The sequence below is a fragment of the Corvus brachyrhynchos genome, unplaced genomic scaffold, assembly GCF_000691975.1.
Source record: "Corvus brachyrhynchos isolate BGI_N302 unplaced genomic scaffold, ASM69197v1 scaffold252, whole genome shotgun sequence".
In the NCBI taxonomy this organism is placed as follows: Eukaryota; Metazoa; Chordata; class Aves; order Passeriformes; family Corvidae; genus Corvus; species Corvus brachyrhynchos.
Window position 1 is genome coordinate 169823 of NW_008236774.1, and position 17206 is coordinate 187028.

Consider the following 17206-nt stretch of genomic DNA (forward strand, 5'->3'; position numbering starts at 1 on the left):
ACCTGATTGAGAATGATAAAGGAAAAAAAAAGAAGGGCCAAACTCAACTTTTTCAGCACCTCAAAGGCCTTGGAGTGAGTCTCAAGACTTGATATGAGCTTGAAGAGGCTCCAGTTATGCATTAACCTTGCTGACAAATGAGTAAGGTAAAGTTGCAAGGTGCAAGATTGGCAATTTGTTATGATGACTTTTATTTAGTAAATACTGTGTTGAACAGCAGCATAACAGTGAGAAAATACTTCTTGTAAATCCTCACACAAACAAAGAACAGCAGTCTTCTAGAAGCTGCAAAGAAAATACGTAGCATCATTTTTCAGAACAGCTTGGAAGAATTTAACTACAAATGCAGTACACAGGGGTGATTTTAGTAGGATGACTTAGGGACTCCTAAACCTCACTTACTACCTTCCACTCTCCACTGGCACCTCTTGCATACATGAGCTTCCTCTGGACAGGGCACATGGGCAGCCCTGCTCCCTTTCACTGGCTCTCAGTGCACAAGATAAATGGGCTTTGGCCCAATGAAGCAAATGGAAAAACTCTCGTTTCAAGATGATTTTTGCAGAGGAATTCTCCTTGAAGAGGCTGTTAATGAAATGGTATCTGTGATTGCCTCTCTGCTCTGATGGTCCTGTTGTACCAAATTCCAGTAAGACATAGACACGTACCCTTGGAAGTCTCCACATGCAAGTTCTACAAGGAAATGCAGTTCTGTGTGCTCCACAGACTTTCCTACTTGCTACAGGTTTGAAGCAGAATTGACTCAGATCTAAACTGAAGGCTCTTCCTGTGCCTATTAATCACCTTTCCTCAGGCAGCGTTTTTGCAGCTGCCACTACATATATTCTGTGGGCACCCATCCACCTTTCGCACCTCCCAAAGTCACACCATAATCGCTAGCACTGATTTTTCATCCTAGGTGGTAGGACAGATCTTCTAGGGCAGCTAGAAGTGATAACTAACTCACGTAATTATCCTGACACTTTGCCGCACTCTCAGTCAGTCGACTAGTGATTTAAATTACAATGACACTTTAGTAATATTCAGATCAATCAACTTTCTGACCAAGATATTATTTATATCTTGTCATAGAAAATAAAACCAGAAGAAGCCACTGTGATTATCTCTTCTGATCCATGCAGAAGATTCAGGATCAAGACCTGAGTCCAAAAAGAAATACACCATATCCTGTACAAACTTATCATGTGTTTGCTGAGATGGATAACTTAACTTGCAAGCTTTGGGAAGCTGCTCCTATGTTACTCAGGAGAGTGGCTAAGCTCGCATCATTTTGTGAGAAAAAATCCTTTTGAATTTGTAATTACTGTGTAATTTGAAATGTCTTTAAAAATAAGATAAAAGGGAAGCATTCACATGCATGGGGAGTAGCATATAGAGAATGAAGGTTTCTTTTTATGTCCCTATTAGTCTGTTTGGTCCTCTTCAGTTTCTATAATTGCCCTCCATGTGATTATCTGCAGCACAATACATTTCAAGTTCAGTGCAGACTAAAATTGTATTGTAATACAGAGGCTGCTTTGTCTTCAGTACTTCTTTAATAAATTCGTAGTCAGCAGCAGCATTATTTGGTAAATAATATAAAACCATGACAGGTTTGCTTAAAGCAGGAAAAACCTCAGGGTGACTGAGGTGTAAGAAACAGCTCTGAATGAGCAATTCAAATGGAGGAGGCATTTAAATAACCAACTTCCTTTCGATAGGATTTTCCTGCTGCAGTGGAAGAAAGGAAAAATGAATAATAACCAAAACCTTCTTTCTTGCCTGAGCTGTCCCTGACTGCATGAAATAATGGGCTTCCATTCAAGAGAGGAATAGCACTGAGACTATCCTCATAGCTGAAAGGAAGAGGAGAAGGAGGTAAAGAGGCCTAGGCTCTGGGCACAGGAGGGTGAGGGGTGATTTTTAATACCTGTATTGATGATCTGGACTAGGCGACCAAGTGCACACCCAGTAAACTTGTAGATGACACCAGGTTGGGTGGGAGTGTTGATCTGCTGAAGTGCAGGAAGGCTCTGCAGAGGGATCTGGACAGGCTGGATCAAAGGGCCAGGGCCAATTGTGTGAGGTTCAACAAGGCCAAGTGCCAGGTCCTGCACTGGGGTCACAACAACCCCAGGCAGTGCTACAGGCTGGGGGGAGTGGCTGGAAAGCTGCCTGGTGGAAAAGGACCTGGGAGTGCTGGTCAACAGCAGCTGAACATGATCCAGCTGTGCCCAGGTGGCCAAGAAGGCCAATGGCATCCTGGCCTGGACCAGCAGTGGTGTGGCCAGCAGGACCAGGGCAGTGACCGTCCCCCCGTACTCGGCACTGCTGAGGCCACACCTCCATTCCTGTGTTCAGTTCTGGGCCCCTCACTGCCAGAAAGACATTGAGGGGCTGGAGCGTGTCCAGAGAAGGGCAGCGGAGCTGGGGAAGGGTCTGGAGCACAAGTCCTGTGAGGAGCAGCTGAGGGAGCTGGGGGTGTTTAGCCTGGAGAAAAGGAGGCTCAGGGGGAACCTTGTCACTCTCTACAGCTGCCTGAAAGGAGGGTGTAGCCAGGTGGGGGTCGGTGTCTTCTCTCAGGCTACAAGTGACAGGACAAGGGGAAAGAGCCTCAGGTTGCACCAGGGAAGGTTTTGATTGGATACTAGGGAAAATTCTTCATGGAAAGGGTTGCCAGGCTTTGAAACAGACTTCTCAAAGAAGCGGTGGTGTCATCATCCCAGGAGGTATTTAAAAAACATGTAGATATGGTACCTGGGGGACTTGGTGTTGTGGTAGACCTGGCAGTGCTGGGTTAATGGTTGGACTCAACAATTTTGAAGGTCATTTTCATCCTAAACAATTCTATGACTCTGTCATACCACAGTACCTTCACCACCTTTGAGCCACCCATGCCAACTATGCTGCTCAGCATCTGCTATGCTGCTTCCAAACTATCCACAGATAATTAATGTTTTCCAGGAGCAGGACTGGGATAAGGGCTGGAGGTCTTTCAGAAAGGATAGTCAAATAGGTGGAAATAGAAAGGGAGGCAAAGGTAGGTAGATGTCTCTGCTTCACAAAACTTACCAATAATAAAAGGCAGCAGCAGCCATCTCCAGTGCTCCCTGCCTACCTAGTCAGTGACAATACATATGGGATTTAGTCACACATCTGCTGCAGGAGGCCACATACATCACACAGTGATCACTTAACAAATAGGAGATAGCCATTCCCTTTAAGTACAAATTGTGTCAAACTGTACGACAGCATCCAAAAATAGGATAAGCTCTAAAACTGTCTTTTGAATTGTCTTCTGCTTGACTGGAAACTGGGGGAAGAGCAGTAGGCTGTGAAGCAAACACCTTTTGGTGCAGAGACCTACAGAAAGGCCACTCCATGACCCATTTATGCAAATCAACCCATAAGGCAATACTCAGCATTTTCTCCTAACACTCTTAATTGAGAATTGACCATTCACTGGGTACCACTTCAAAAAATAATCCTCATCTCTTACAAATGACAAGCTGACGACTATTTATATCTTCAGTTTACTGTTGCTGCCTAATTCAATTTCATCCTAATCATTTGTATTTGGGAATTTGCTTTAAAAAATAATGAAAAAGAAAAAGTATATTAAGGCACATGGTTGGGAATAAGAGAAAGAAAACACACTAGAAAGTATTGATGAGAAATGCAGATGACGTGTTTGCAGTCAAATGCCTAGCAGTATATGACTGAATGGTAATCCTGGTTCTTTAACTCTATGTTTACAGCAGTCATTACAGGAAAGCAAAACATGGCCACATACACAAACATAGACAACCTAGACACACACATGCATGTGAGAAAAATACCCTCTGAAAATCAGCCCAGTCTGAAGGAATGGGAGTTAAAAGCCCTCCCTTTAAGAGTCCAGTAGAAGAGAAAATGCAGGAACTGACTGAGTTTACCAAATCTTAGTGGTGCTTTTCTGGCCAGATGTCTCTGGTCTTTGACTGTGACAGAATACCTTTTCAACAACATTTCCAATTTCTTCTACAACTTCAAAGAGGATGTTCTGGGCAAAAATGGACAAAACTCTACCTTGTTTTCTGTGAAGTCTGGAAGACTGTAAATCTGGAAAGGGAAAGTATTTTTGGATGACTTCCAGGGGTGTGACATACTTAGCTCAGTCCTGCTCAGGAGACCTTTAAATCTTTATCACTGAATCCTTCCCCAAAATGGAAAAGAAGAAACAGGACCAGGGTCTAAAGGCATGGAAAGGATGGCACAACGTGGCTGTGAACAAAACCGGCTTGGTCAGGTTGGGTATGAGGAAAAAGCAGAGAGGCAAGGTGGGTCTCCATGACAGTGAGGAGGGGTGGCAGAAAAGAAGACGACAGAGAAGCCTGGTGGATGAAGGGAAGGCAGTGGATGTAGTTTTCCTGGATTTTAGTACAGCTTTTGATACTGTCTCCCACAGCACCCTTCTGGCCAAGTTGTCCAGCCATGGGATGAGTGGATTCACGGTGTGCTGGGTGAGGAACTGGCTGAAGAGCACAGCTCAAAGGGTTGTAGTGACTGGGGCTACATCTGGTTGGCCACTGGTCACCAGTGTTGTTTGTCAGGGATAAATTCTCAACCCAGTTCTGTTCAATATATTTACCAATGATCTGGATGCAGGAGCTGAATACACCATTAGCAAGTTTGCTGATAATACCAAACTGGGGGCTGCTGCTGACTCTCTTGAGGGACAGGAGACCCTGCAGGGGGATCTAGATAGATTGGAGCATTGGGTTATGATTAATGAGATTAAATTTAACAAGTCCAAATGCTGGTTCCTTCACCTAGGACAGAGTAGTGTCAGACACAAGTATAAACAGGGACAGGAGTGGCTGGAGAGCAGCCCTTCAGAGAGGGGTCTGGGGGTGCTGCAGCTCAGTTTGGGTCAGCAGTGAGTCCTGGCAGCCAGGAGGGCAAAGCCCATCCTGGGGCAGAGCCCATCCTGGGGTGCATCAGGCACAGTAGGTCCAGCCAGGCGAAAGATGGGATTGTCCCCCTGTGTTCAGAGCTGGTGCAGCCTCACCTCAAGGACCATATGCAGTTCCCTGCCCCACAGTTTAAGAAGGATGTGAAGGCACCTGAATGCATCTAAAGGAGGGCAACAAAGCAGGGGAAAGGCCTGGAAGGACTGTCCTGTGAGGAGCAGCTCAGGACTTGGGGCTTGTCTAGTTGGAGAAAGGGGACTGAGAGGCAACCTCATTGCTCTCCACAGCTTCTGAGCTCTTCTCCCTGTTATCCAGTGGCAGGGTGTGTGGGAATGGTTCAAAGCTGCACTAGAAGAGCTTCATACTCTGCATTAGGAAGTATGTCTTGTCTTGGTTTGAGACAAATTAGGAGGATATGTCCTCTGAGAGAAGGCAGGTTTCAGCAGCCCCTCCCCCGCCAGGTTCAGAAAGAAATTCCTTAGAGGAAAGTAAAAAAAACCTATTCATTTAACAAGCAAAGTGCACTCAGGCATGGAAAAAAAAAAGAATGAATGATGTTAAATAATAAAACCTCTTGCTGTGAAGAAAACCTGTGTAGTTTCAGAGTTCTTTGTAGGTGGTGGCTCTGCTCTCTCTCCGGAGTTGCGGTGCAGCTTGGGCCCCTCCAGGCCACAGTGTAAGGCCTCCCGGTGATGTTCCGGTGTTGCTGAACAGTCCAGAAGAGAAGAAGCCAAAGTCCCAGGAAACTTCTTGCTTTAGCTAATGAACAAGAAGCTAGCTAAAAAGAAAAGAAATGTAACTGTCTCTCTCCTGAGAAACAGAGCTGAAAGCTGGTTAAAAGCAGGAAGGTGCTTTTTTCAGCTCTCTAGCAGCAGCAACACAGGGGAGTGTGTATCTGTGTCCTTGAAAACAAAACCTCTTGGCTCTTTTTTTTCCCTTTATCTCAGACCCAGCTTAAAGACACAGGAAGGCACAGGATTCATGTCTGGCATAGGGCAGATGATAGGGAATACAGTAGCATGCAGTCACCCCAGGACATGTCTTTACCAAGAGGGTGGTCAAACACTGGAGCAGGCTTCCTGTAGAGGTGGTGGGTGCTCCAAACCTGTCAGTGTTTAAGAGGCATTTGGACAATGCCCTTGATAACATGCTTTAACTTTTGGTTAGCCCTGAAGTCAGGTGGTTGGACTGGTGGTCACTGTAGGTCCTTTCCAACTGAAACAGTCTGTCCTATCCTGTTCTGGTGGGGTGACAGCATGGGATGCTGTGGTGGAGCTATGTAGTGCAGTGGAGATGTGTGGGGTATGCCCAGCCCCTGCCCTGGAGGGATGTCTGCTGAGATAAGGAGAGTGCCTAAACCTCCCAGCAGAACTCCCCTGGAAAGGCAACCACTTTTGCAGTTACGGGGAGAAGACAAACCCAGGATCCTCTGGGAGACCCTATGCAGATCCTTTGTAACCCATTGGCCCTTACCCTCTGGCACCCACCCTGTATCCCTATAAAGCTGGCCCCCTGCCCCTGCGAGGGCAGAGCGAGCTCGTCCCTGGCTCCCCTTCGCCGGACTAATAAAGCTGCCTCATGTGGAACAGCCACACGGGCCTCTCGTCTCTCCCTGGTCTGGCCTGGAGGCTGCCCTGCGGAGCTGAGCTGGAATCACGAGCTGACAATCACTAAAGAGCTGACAGTCTCTGCAAGAGCCCTCCAGCCAGCAGCTGAGGGAAAACACCGGGCCTCGGGAAGGCGATTCATTTTGGGACCATCTCTCCTGACCGGTCACAGCTTCCTCGGTCAGAGCAACTGACCCCACACCAGCTGTCATAGAAATGTACACCTGCAGTGCCTGTGTCTGAGCTCAGGGTGGGTCTTTGTCACTGGTGTGGGCTTGGACAGCACCCACTTTTCACAGGAGGGATGTGAGAGTAGAGGAATCCCCATTTCTAGGAGAGGGGGAGAGTGCTGGTGGCCCATGTGACCTACGAGGAGGTGGTGTGCACGAAGCTGTGCACACTGTGGGATTAGACCTTTGGGGGATTAGCTATAGAGTTTATTTTGAATTTTGTAGGTGGTTATTAATATTTCACAGCCATCTAGTGCTGTGGTTTCTCTGTCATATTACTGATATTGATCCTGCATGTGCAGTTCACTGATTGCCAGTTAATTATATGTCATCAACAAAAATCTCAAAATTGCTTTGATCCTGATTTGTTTAAAACCCCTTGAGCTAAGCAGTTATTCCCTTGTGACAGAAGACGAAGTAGCTCTTACAGGAAAAGAAAGACTACAAGCTTCCATGATGCTACCTCAGCTCTCTCACAGGACTAGGCAGGAGCAGCAAAGCTGAGCTCCTGCAGCCCCAGACAATCCTCAAGCAGCACGAAGGCAGGTCCCAGGCTGTGGGGATATTTCACAACTTGGGGTGAGGCTGCAAGAGGGAGAGAGCCATCATGGCTTGCCAAGGCTGGATGGAACCGGCACACGCCTGCAGCTCCCTCCCAGGAACTTCTTTGGGGGATGCCCTGGAGGGCCATGGACTGGGTCTTGCAGGTCTTGCACACATGCAGAAATTGATGTCTCGAACCCACAACCTACAACAGTCTCAATTTGTACTACACCAGGATAGACAGCCATGCTGGGGGAAATGTTTCTGTCACTCTGTGCCTTGTGCTCAGCTCTACAAGACAAATACTGACCTTTGCAGCTCCACTGCTTCACATGGGCTCTGTTCCTCTTCCTGTGATGGAAGATGTGATTGAAAAGATGCTTTGCATTCACACCCATGATCAGATGTGGTCCATTCAGGTCCGCCAGGGGTTTCTAATCTTCTTGTTGGACCCATATGCAGCCCTCTAGTCCACTTTGCAACCACAGTGAGCCTAATTCCCTTTCACGAAGGAAGAGGCACCCACAAGGTGCTCAAACTGGCTTCATGTTAGGTTTTAGTCAGAGCATGAAGTAAACCAGAGCATGCCAAGGTAAATAGATAGGTGCTGTTCCAAGGCTTGTGCTTACAGCCCACTTTGCAGACATTCATCACTAAAGGCATTGCCAGACAAGTTGTCTCCTTTCTTTGGCTGAAATTCATGAATGTCATGAGCAATTCTGCCTGTGCTGTGCCTGAAAGGCGCATTTCACCAAACTCTGCAGATGGAACATGACTGAAGAGTTCACTGGTGAGCTGACACTGTTCATCCTGTGCTCCTTCTACAAGCAGCTGCAGGGATTGCCATGAAGTGAGCAGTCATTTAAAAAGGAGGTAAGAAACACTGTTTGCCCTTCTTCCTGCAGGTTCCCAAGTCCTTAGGCTGGGAGCACTATCCAGCTGGCAAAAAAAATGCTGTGTTGGCTGTAGGGTCCTCATGCGCTGCTTTGACAGTGAGGGCATGGACAGATGGACAGCAGAGCAGTCACCAAGAGCTCTTTGGAAACTTGCAATACCTGGGAGGGAAAACTCAAAGGAGTTTGTGTCTATTGAGTCTTTTCTGCTCCTTTCATTTCAGTCTGTCACAGCTTCAAGGGCAAAGTCTGTGCTTTGGTTTGCAATTCATGGAGGTCTCCTTACACTTTTCCCTTGGGACTAATCTCCTGTCAGGGCAGAACAGGTGGGCTATGCCATGTTACAGAGGACCTGGGATGCTGCACCATCTCCACAGCCCCCTAAGTCACAGTTCACGTTGCTTTTGTCCTGCAGCTTTATTTCTGCAAAGCACTTCCATGAGGATTGCAAGCTGATATTTATAAAACTAGAAGTTAAACACATGCTTATGTGTTTATGGATATGCACAGTCCTTCCCCCCACCCTCACCAACCTGAACCAGTGCTTGGTATTAGAAATGATGTCTATGAAGCATTTTGTGCAAACCAAGAACTGAGAAAGGGAGAGAGACAGATGGACCAAGCCTAAGAGCAGCCACAGGCAGAAGGGCAAAATGGAAATGTTTGTGACAGTTGGATAATGGATAACTAAGCCTTTGGGAAAAAAACATTTTTACAAGTTGGATGGTGAAAACGGCCTCAGCAATATTTCCCCCTTAGATAAATCACTCAGTGCCTTGGGAAGAGTAGCAGTTAAGCTCACCTCTCAACATGCCAAGGGAAATGGCGTAAGCGGGAGGCCATTCTCACTGGGCAAGAGACAGGGAATTGGACCAGGCTATGGAGAACTAAGTCAAAGTGAACATAACAGACTTTGAAAAGTAAATTATAAATGATCAGGGTGAGCAATAAAGGCAACACATAACTCCTGCAGGTTGGTGCTCCTGTCCACAAATGTGGCTTAGCTTCTGCAAGCCTGATGCCTGCAGTGTTGAAGAGGCACTTGTACCTAGTGATGATTACATGGAGATAGAGAAGGCTCCTGGGCAGCTGCCATCTATCACACATTTGGTACAGCGTGAAAGAAACAGACAGTATGAGCTGAGCACTGAGAACTTTTTCTGCTAAGACAGTTCCATCTCAGTGGTAATGACAGCAGCAAACAGCAGTAAAAAAGGTTCATTTGCAAGCAGCAAAGTCTTCCTGGTAGATCACCAGGAGCCTGGATGAAATGAAATTAGCTCCTCAAGAGAGATGCTATGGAGTCTCCTGTAGCTCCCCAGTCCCCTGCAGTGTGGGCACACTCCTATGGACACATGTCGCTCAGAGTGACATTGTGGCCCCTGAGGTCATACACTCATGGGGTTTATGGGATCAACATTTGATATCCACAGAGCAGGAGTGGGTGTCTGTTTCTGCTCTGGTCTTCATGCAGACAACAGACAGAAACAGGTGCCACAGGGATGCAATTGTCCTGTTTGCACCTCTCAGAAAGGGTAAAAGGAGGCCTCATGCTCTCCAATTTCTCTCATCAGATAAGAATCCCACTGAGCTCCAAAGGGAGCCTGGGTTGCAGGCACCTGCACTGTAGGCATACAGGCTTAGGGAAAATTAAACTTTCCCTGCTGTCTTTCCTTCCTTTTGAGCCATGAGAGGGAGCAGGACTTGGTACAAATGTCTGTATGTCACTTTGTACAAGATGCTGTGAAGAAGCATCTACCCAAAACTCCCAACACCTAGACTGTCTAGATGAAGAGGAGGAGCAGTGCTGGGACCTGACCACAGAGCTGCCCTGTGGTAGGTTGGTACTGGTAGTTGAAGGTCAGGGCCCTCTTGATCAGACCCCATACTCCACCCTCAGAGCACATGGCTCTGAGGTCTTTTCCCACCCTTCAGCAGGTACAGACAGGGCACGCACTGTTGCAAGTACCTTCCTGGCTGCAAACATGTGAAGGCCATAGATGCTTCCACATGGGACTGCAGAGTGCAGCCTTGTCCTCAATCTTCCTTCATCAGAGCGGATGAAGAATTCAGCTTTAATATCAATACCTGAAAATAGTCTAAATTTTAAACCTTGAGTTTGTAAAATTATCTCAATAGATACCATTTGTAAGAGAGGATAGCTTTCAGTACTGCCACAACAGATTTGGAGAAGCATTGCCCCTCTCCTGCGTGACCCCTTCAGAGAAGCAAAGAGAGCACAGTTTAGCTGCAGTCACCAAGCAGAAGCTGCTGCTGCCACTCCATCCCTGGGGAGTGACAAGAAGGGCCACCTCAAACACAATTTACTTCTGAAGAAAGTGTATTTGTGTAAATATTATTCAGGATGTGATTCAGTTGCCTATGCCTATCTAGTATTATTTTGGGCTTTTGTACAGAAATGTCTTTCTGGGTCCCATACATAAAATTAAGTGAAGGAGCCTTGCACACTGTGAGTTGGATGTTCACCATTCATGCACCTGGGTCATACAGGACAGCTGCAGCATCTCCAGCTTGGGCCAACACCTGCATCTGCACCTGTTCCTTCTTATGGGTATTCATCTGAAAATCCCTGGGGAAAGGGAGGAGGAGTGAGGGGGAAGAGAGAGATAATAATAGCTGAATAATTTATTCAATGAGATTCATGGAATTTGGGGACTAATACATTCTATGAATAATATTTTCATTATTTTCCCAACTCCAGTGCTAAGAGAAGTTATGAATAGTGATTGAAGCAAACACTTGAATTATATGACAATGCTATTGAACTTTGGAAGCATATATTACATGAAGCGAGGGGACTCTAGTTCTGCCTGTCATCAGTTTGATGTAGATGTTCTCAAAAATGGTGAAATGCGTATTTGACACTTTGGCCTTTCCTCACAGAAAGTTTGTGCTCATATTACCTGACAGTAAGAATCAATCAATAACTCACATGTTGTTTCTTCTAGAAAATTGTTAGCAATTGCTTTCTTTCAGCACTTCAGAAATTACATCCCTGGAGATGGCAGACCTCTCATCTCTACAGTCCCCTCTCACTGCAGGGCAGCATATCCTTGTCTCCAGAGGGGAAGCTTGTTCCTCAAGGGAACTGCAACCTGCCACTGTTCCTCAGCAGCATGTGCTGAGAGCCCCTGATGTTGTGTCAGCTCTCCCTGGAGTAGCTGCAGATGGATCATAGGGGGATGCTGTCAAGGCTCTTCCCATAGATCATCTTTCTCAGTATCTCCTCACCATTGGAGGTGACTACTGAATGTGGTCTCTAGACACAAGGGCAGAAGGAGGATTAACTGGTCCCTGTGAAGTTTGGCCGGGAAAACCAAGCTGCTGTGATATGCAGAAGTCAGAAGCTTTCAGCTCCTAGAGTGTTTCTACTGCTGTTCCCCCATCCTTGGCAGGCAGAGGCACCAATTTCAGCATGCAGTAGCTGAGGGTTTGTTTCCAGCCTGTGTGCAGAAGTACTTCCTAATAAAATTAGAACAATCTAAGACTTTATTATTTGGGTAGATTTTATCCCCTTATTTAGTTATGGTGTCCTCTTACCTTTGTCTTAACAGAGGAGCTGGAGAGCCAATCGACATTTCCTATCCAGCATGAGAAGCTGTGGCTGAACAAAAACATCTGTTCTATTTCCAGCTCGAACAGATTTAATGATTCCAAACAACATGGGTCCTACTGCATCTCCTGCTATACCATGAAAAAGGTTCATTACTGAAGCTAAAAGATAACATGCATTTGTGGTATCAGTTCACTAACACCAGATGTACAACACCCTTTGACATCAGTGATGAAGGATCACAATGAAGAAAAACAGCTGATAATTTCCCCCCTCCAAAATTCATAATCTAACTGATAACTGAGCTTGCTGCAAGGGACTGACTGTCATTCATCAGCTAAATGTTGAATTCATCAGTTCCTGGAGGGCCTCTACTCAGTCAGAAATGAGCATGGTTCATACACATATTTAATTCTAACTTTGAAAGTAGAGAGGAATTTAACAGAACATTAAAGAGTGATGAATAAATTATAAAGGCATTAATAAGGCTGATGCTTATATCTAAAGGAAAAAGTCTCAGAGGGTTCCGGGAGCTCCAAAATTACTAATAACTTATTAATTTTGGAGTTGATAGTAGATAAAAAATTAAACATGCTAAGTATGACTATGTACTGGGATTTCTGCTGCAGAAGACAAAGTCTTTTAGCTTATTATATTATGGGGTATCACTTATAAGGCCAGAGAAGTAATTATTCTTTTTTATATGTCTTTAGGAAAGATTGCAGTTGGATAGCTGTATGCACTCCTAAGCACTTGACTACATGAGGATATTGATAAATTTTGAGAGATTCCAACTATGAGCAAAGCAAATGATAAAAAGTCTCTGATAAAAAGAGTAGGGGACAAACCCTCTTCAGGAAGATGCAAAGAACCAGATATGAACAGAAAAGAAAGCTGGTGAGAAATTACATGACAGAAGAAAAAAATTGTAACAAACAAGTCAAAAGTTGTAAGAAAAAAGAATTCTTCACCAAATAAATGTGCAAAATGGCCATAATTTCTTACATGAAGTACAAAACACAATGTGATGAATCAGAACAAAGCTACTAAAGAGAAGGACATTTTCTGAATCTGTATGTCTTCAATTCCCTGAGTTGTGTCCTGAGGCTTCCTGCCTTTGCTTCCTGACCTAGGACCATAATTGGCAAATAATTACATTGATTCTGTGATTCTGTGAAAAAAGTATCTTCATGCTCATGAGGTTTTTGGTTCAGTTCAACCATTTTTGTGCATATGAATGACCCAATTGATCCTCTCGGGAGTGACAGAGCCACTTTGCACTTCACTGCCAACATGCTGGTGAAATCAGTCCTGTTCCAGCATCACTCTGGCACAACCATATCAATGTCAACATGAACACACAGAGCAGCAGAACTGGGATAAATTCACACATACCACGTATTTTCTGAGAGGCTGTTGCTGAAGAGGGGCATTTGTATAGAAAAGAGAGAACAGTGCAGGAAAAGGAGCATAGATGGTCACCAGTCTGCCTAATTGAAAGAAGATGTAGAAACTTAAGCTAGAGGGAGCAGAGGCCAGGATAAGCAGCACACTGTGAACTATATGTGGGGTAAAAACAAAAATAGCTGTAATCTCTCTTTATCCTTCTAAGCCCCTGAGTGTGCTGTGGGCACTTTGACCTTAGTGAGGGTTTGAGTCCACGTAACAAAAAAAAAAGATCCTTGGAAATGGAGTATGTATCTGGCAGTTTACAACAAGAATGAAATTGTTAAGTAAGCCCAGTTGATTTCAACAGGAAATTTCACAAACACAGATTCACAAATAGTGTGGTTTATTGGAGCAACAGATTATAGATTCTTTTAGATTGCCTGTGATAAATTCACTAGACCCGCAAAATATAAATATATAGCGCTATGTACATCTGTTCCCAGGTGTACTCTGATGCAGTCAAACGTGCAAATCTTACCTAAAGAGGTGTTTGTGCTTTGGGGAGAAGAGAGAAACAAGCCTGTTGACTTGTTTGCAAGGTGATTGTATTCTCATCCTCTGCCATGGAGGATTTCAAATGCCCATTTATATATTTATAAGAGGCAGAGATGAGAATGTAGTCAAATATTCTGTTACTGCCATCATAAATGGGGTCTGTGTGCAGGGCAGCCAATTTATATGTAAATGAAGAATATAGAGAGTAAGAAAGAGAGAGATTACAGAGATTTGTGCAAGGATGGAACAGGACCCTGACACCTCAGCCTAACTCCCTCTCCCTCCTGGCTGATTACAGTGATAGGGGTCATCTGGCCTCTGCCCAATAACCTATCACCCCCTGAGCATGTCATCATGCCCATGGAAATCCCTTAGCCATGCACATCATGGCACAGCTCATGGAAATTCCTTGCTGAATATATCACGGCATAGCTCTTGACTGTAGGTCTCATTCCTACAGAAGTCACAGGACCGTGGGATAGATCAGACTGGGAGTGACCTCAAGAGGCCACTGGTTTGGCCTTCTACCCACAGCAGATCAACTCTGTGGTCTGCAATCCCCCTACGGGGTCTTGAGAACCTCCAAAGACAGCATAATCTGCACATCTGACTGCCCTCATAGGAAAGAGGTTTCTCCTTATAGCCAAGCTGATACTCTGTTGTTTCAGCTTCTTTGTGTTTCTTACCCTCTGTCTCCACATGGCTGTAGAAATCTCCATCCCCTCAAAGAGCTCTCCATAGGCATTGGAGGCTGCTGTTAGGTGCCCTCAAAGCTGTTTCTGCTCCAGGCTTAACAAGCACAGGCTCCCCAACACCCTGGGGCCCTCACCTGAACTCATTCATTTATCAGTGTCCTTTTTCCACAGGGGGAAACACCAAACTGGGTGCAATAACCAGGTGTGGCCTAATGAGTGGTGAATAGTGGGGAATAATGACTGCCCTTGATCTCTCTTTCTGTCTTTCTTTGTACAGCCCAGGCCACTGTTGGCCATTGTTGTTGCTGGGATTTGCTGCTGGCCCATGTCCCTCTCACTGCCCACCAGGACCTCCAGAGCCTTTCCCACAGAGCGGCTCCTTGGGCAGTTTTGAGTCCGTGTTGTCGGAAAGGATCCTTTCATTCAGATAAAGGACTTTGCATTTGCCATTGCTTAATTTTATGATGTGCCTGTCAGCCCATTCCTCCAGGTCCCTTGGAATGGCAGTGGTGGCTCAGTTTGAAGTCACTGCACACCTTGTGACCAAGCTCTCTGTTGCCTTCTCTCACCGACTGATGAAGATTCTAAACAGGTCCCTGGGACAGATCCCACCGCAGACCACTGTGGTATTCCTCTTGCTGCCAAACTCCAGGTAAAGATGAGTTATTACTCAATCACCCTCTAAACCGAAAAATCTATCCAGACTACAAACCATCTGACTTTTTCCCATTCCTACTTTAGCATCCCATATTGAATACAAGAATATGATGGGAAGAAATCTTGAATGCCCTGCTAAACTCAATGAAAATAACATCTGCTGCTCTCCCATCAACCTGCAACACAGTCATAGGTGGAAGTCAGGCTGGCCAGGCATGAGTGACCCTTGGTAAATCCATGCTGACTGCTACCAGTCATTTTCTTCTCCTTTCTGCACTCAGAAATGTGCTCTGAGAGGACTCGCTACATGACATTTCCAGGGACCAAAGAGAATATGACTGGCTTGTACTTCCCTGGCTGTCCTCTGGCCTTTTCTGAAGGTGTTGTTTTGAAGAAATTTCATATAAATGAAAAGGAAGACCTTATTTAGGCCTCTGAATCTACACCTAGTGTTAAAAAAACATTTCCCAAATTATCTTTATTCATCATCATACCCAGAGATGTCTCATACCCATTTAATAGTGCTGGAGAGTTTGCTCAGTTTTGATCACAATTTTATGGTATCACAATGAATTCCAGTTTATGTGAAAAAGCATTTTATGTGAAAAAGCATTTCTTCCAGCTCCATCAGGTGTTGTGAGAGGAGATGAGGGTGCTTGGTACACCACCATGTAAAGTTCCCCATATAAAATCTGTTAGTCTGGGAAATTACAGCAAAAATATATTTGTCTGTTTGATGCAAGCCCATATTTTTAGAGAGATGATACGGTTGTTCTTTAAGAAGCTGTCAGCTTCAGCTTTTTAACATCTTCTTTGTGGGTAGATTTATTATAGTCCTTTAATCACAGACAGAGAACATCAAAAGGTTTATAGAAGTTCATGAGTCTCCATGCCCAAACTGCAAGGCATCTGAGACTAATTTACAACTTCACTGAAAAAACAAAATGCAAATGTCAAGTGCCAGCTCCTCATACACAGCTAGAAAAAAAAAATACCCCAGTAAAATCATGCAATTTATTCTGGAACAAATTATCTTGGAATTCCTGGAGAGCATATTGAAATACATGTGACTCCATGCCCAAGTCCTCAGAAACCCAAATGGAAGAACTTCCACTGCATTACAGGACTGGTCAGGATGTTACCATCACTGTAAACAATGTTATAAACACTGCAACACCGTCCCTTTTACACGTCAATCAGTCATATAAGGGAACATCTATGTACATCCCGTGGAAGCCAAAGAGAGATGAAGGCCTTCCCTATACCTCAGGATTCAGACTTTGAACAGCTGCAAGTAAATACTTTATTAAACAGCTACTGCTAGATGCAAAATACATGTTGCTCAGTTGAGACCCACTGGTGGGTGAGGAGAAAAGATTGAAATTAGGATGATCAAATTGAGAAAAAGTGCTATATTTGTGGCACCATAAAAATTACTGTAGCAGTTAACTTATCTGAAGCTACTAATAACTTATTAGCATCCTGAAAAAAAGAATCTAAGGTAGAGGTTGATGCTAAAGTGTATTTCTTGTAATAGTTTTTAGTATTCATTAGTTCCAGTCTGCAAACTCCTTGGAAAAAAAATTACTAATAATTTCATCTGTTTGCTCCCATCTAACTGAACATAGATTCAGATAGTTGATTTTATAGTCTATTTAAATTTTTGTAGGTAAGATATGAGTAATAAAATAATGCTATGCCTACATCTTTTCCAAACAGCAACAAGAGTTTGTACCCAAAGGTCTGCGTGATTAATTTAAGAAATAGCTTTTCAGAAAAGATCAAATACTGCTTCTAGTCACTCTATAAGCTGTTCTACGGCTTCACTATGCTGCTACTTAGTTCCATTTATCTCTACCTCATACCTCATATGTATTACTTTTCAGTGAAAAGCTTAAAAATCAGTTCACGAAAATTTTACTCTTTTTAGGTGAATAAGTAGTTTTGGGTTAAAATTGGAAAAGTATTATGACCATCCAATCAGTTTTCTCCTGTGTTGAAGGAACCAAAGAAATGCTCATGTAAAATGAAAAAAAATCTACTGAAGAGTTAGTTTGTTCTATAAAAATGAACAAAGCTCTCTATACTGTTACTATTTTGTCTTGTTCAGC

At 44.4% G+C, this 17206-nt stretch overlaps 1 long non-coding RNA gene across 2 annotated transcripts in view; it reads right to left on the bottom strand.

The window, feature by feature from the left end:
- Positions 1–5801, bottom strand: part of LOC108445100 — a 7675-nt gene extending 1874 nt beyond the window's left edge. The window contains exon 1 of one of the 2 annotated variants that reach the window (XR_001859854.1): positions 5543–5801. This is a non-coding gene — a long non-coding RNA (uncharacterized LOC108445100). Of the gene's footprint in view, positions 1–5523 lie in introns of both variants that reach the window. The other variant, XR_001859855.1, reaches the window with a different exon arrangement.
- Between the last annotated feature and the right edge of the window lie 11405 nt (positions 5802–17206).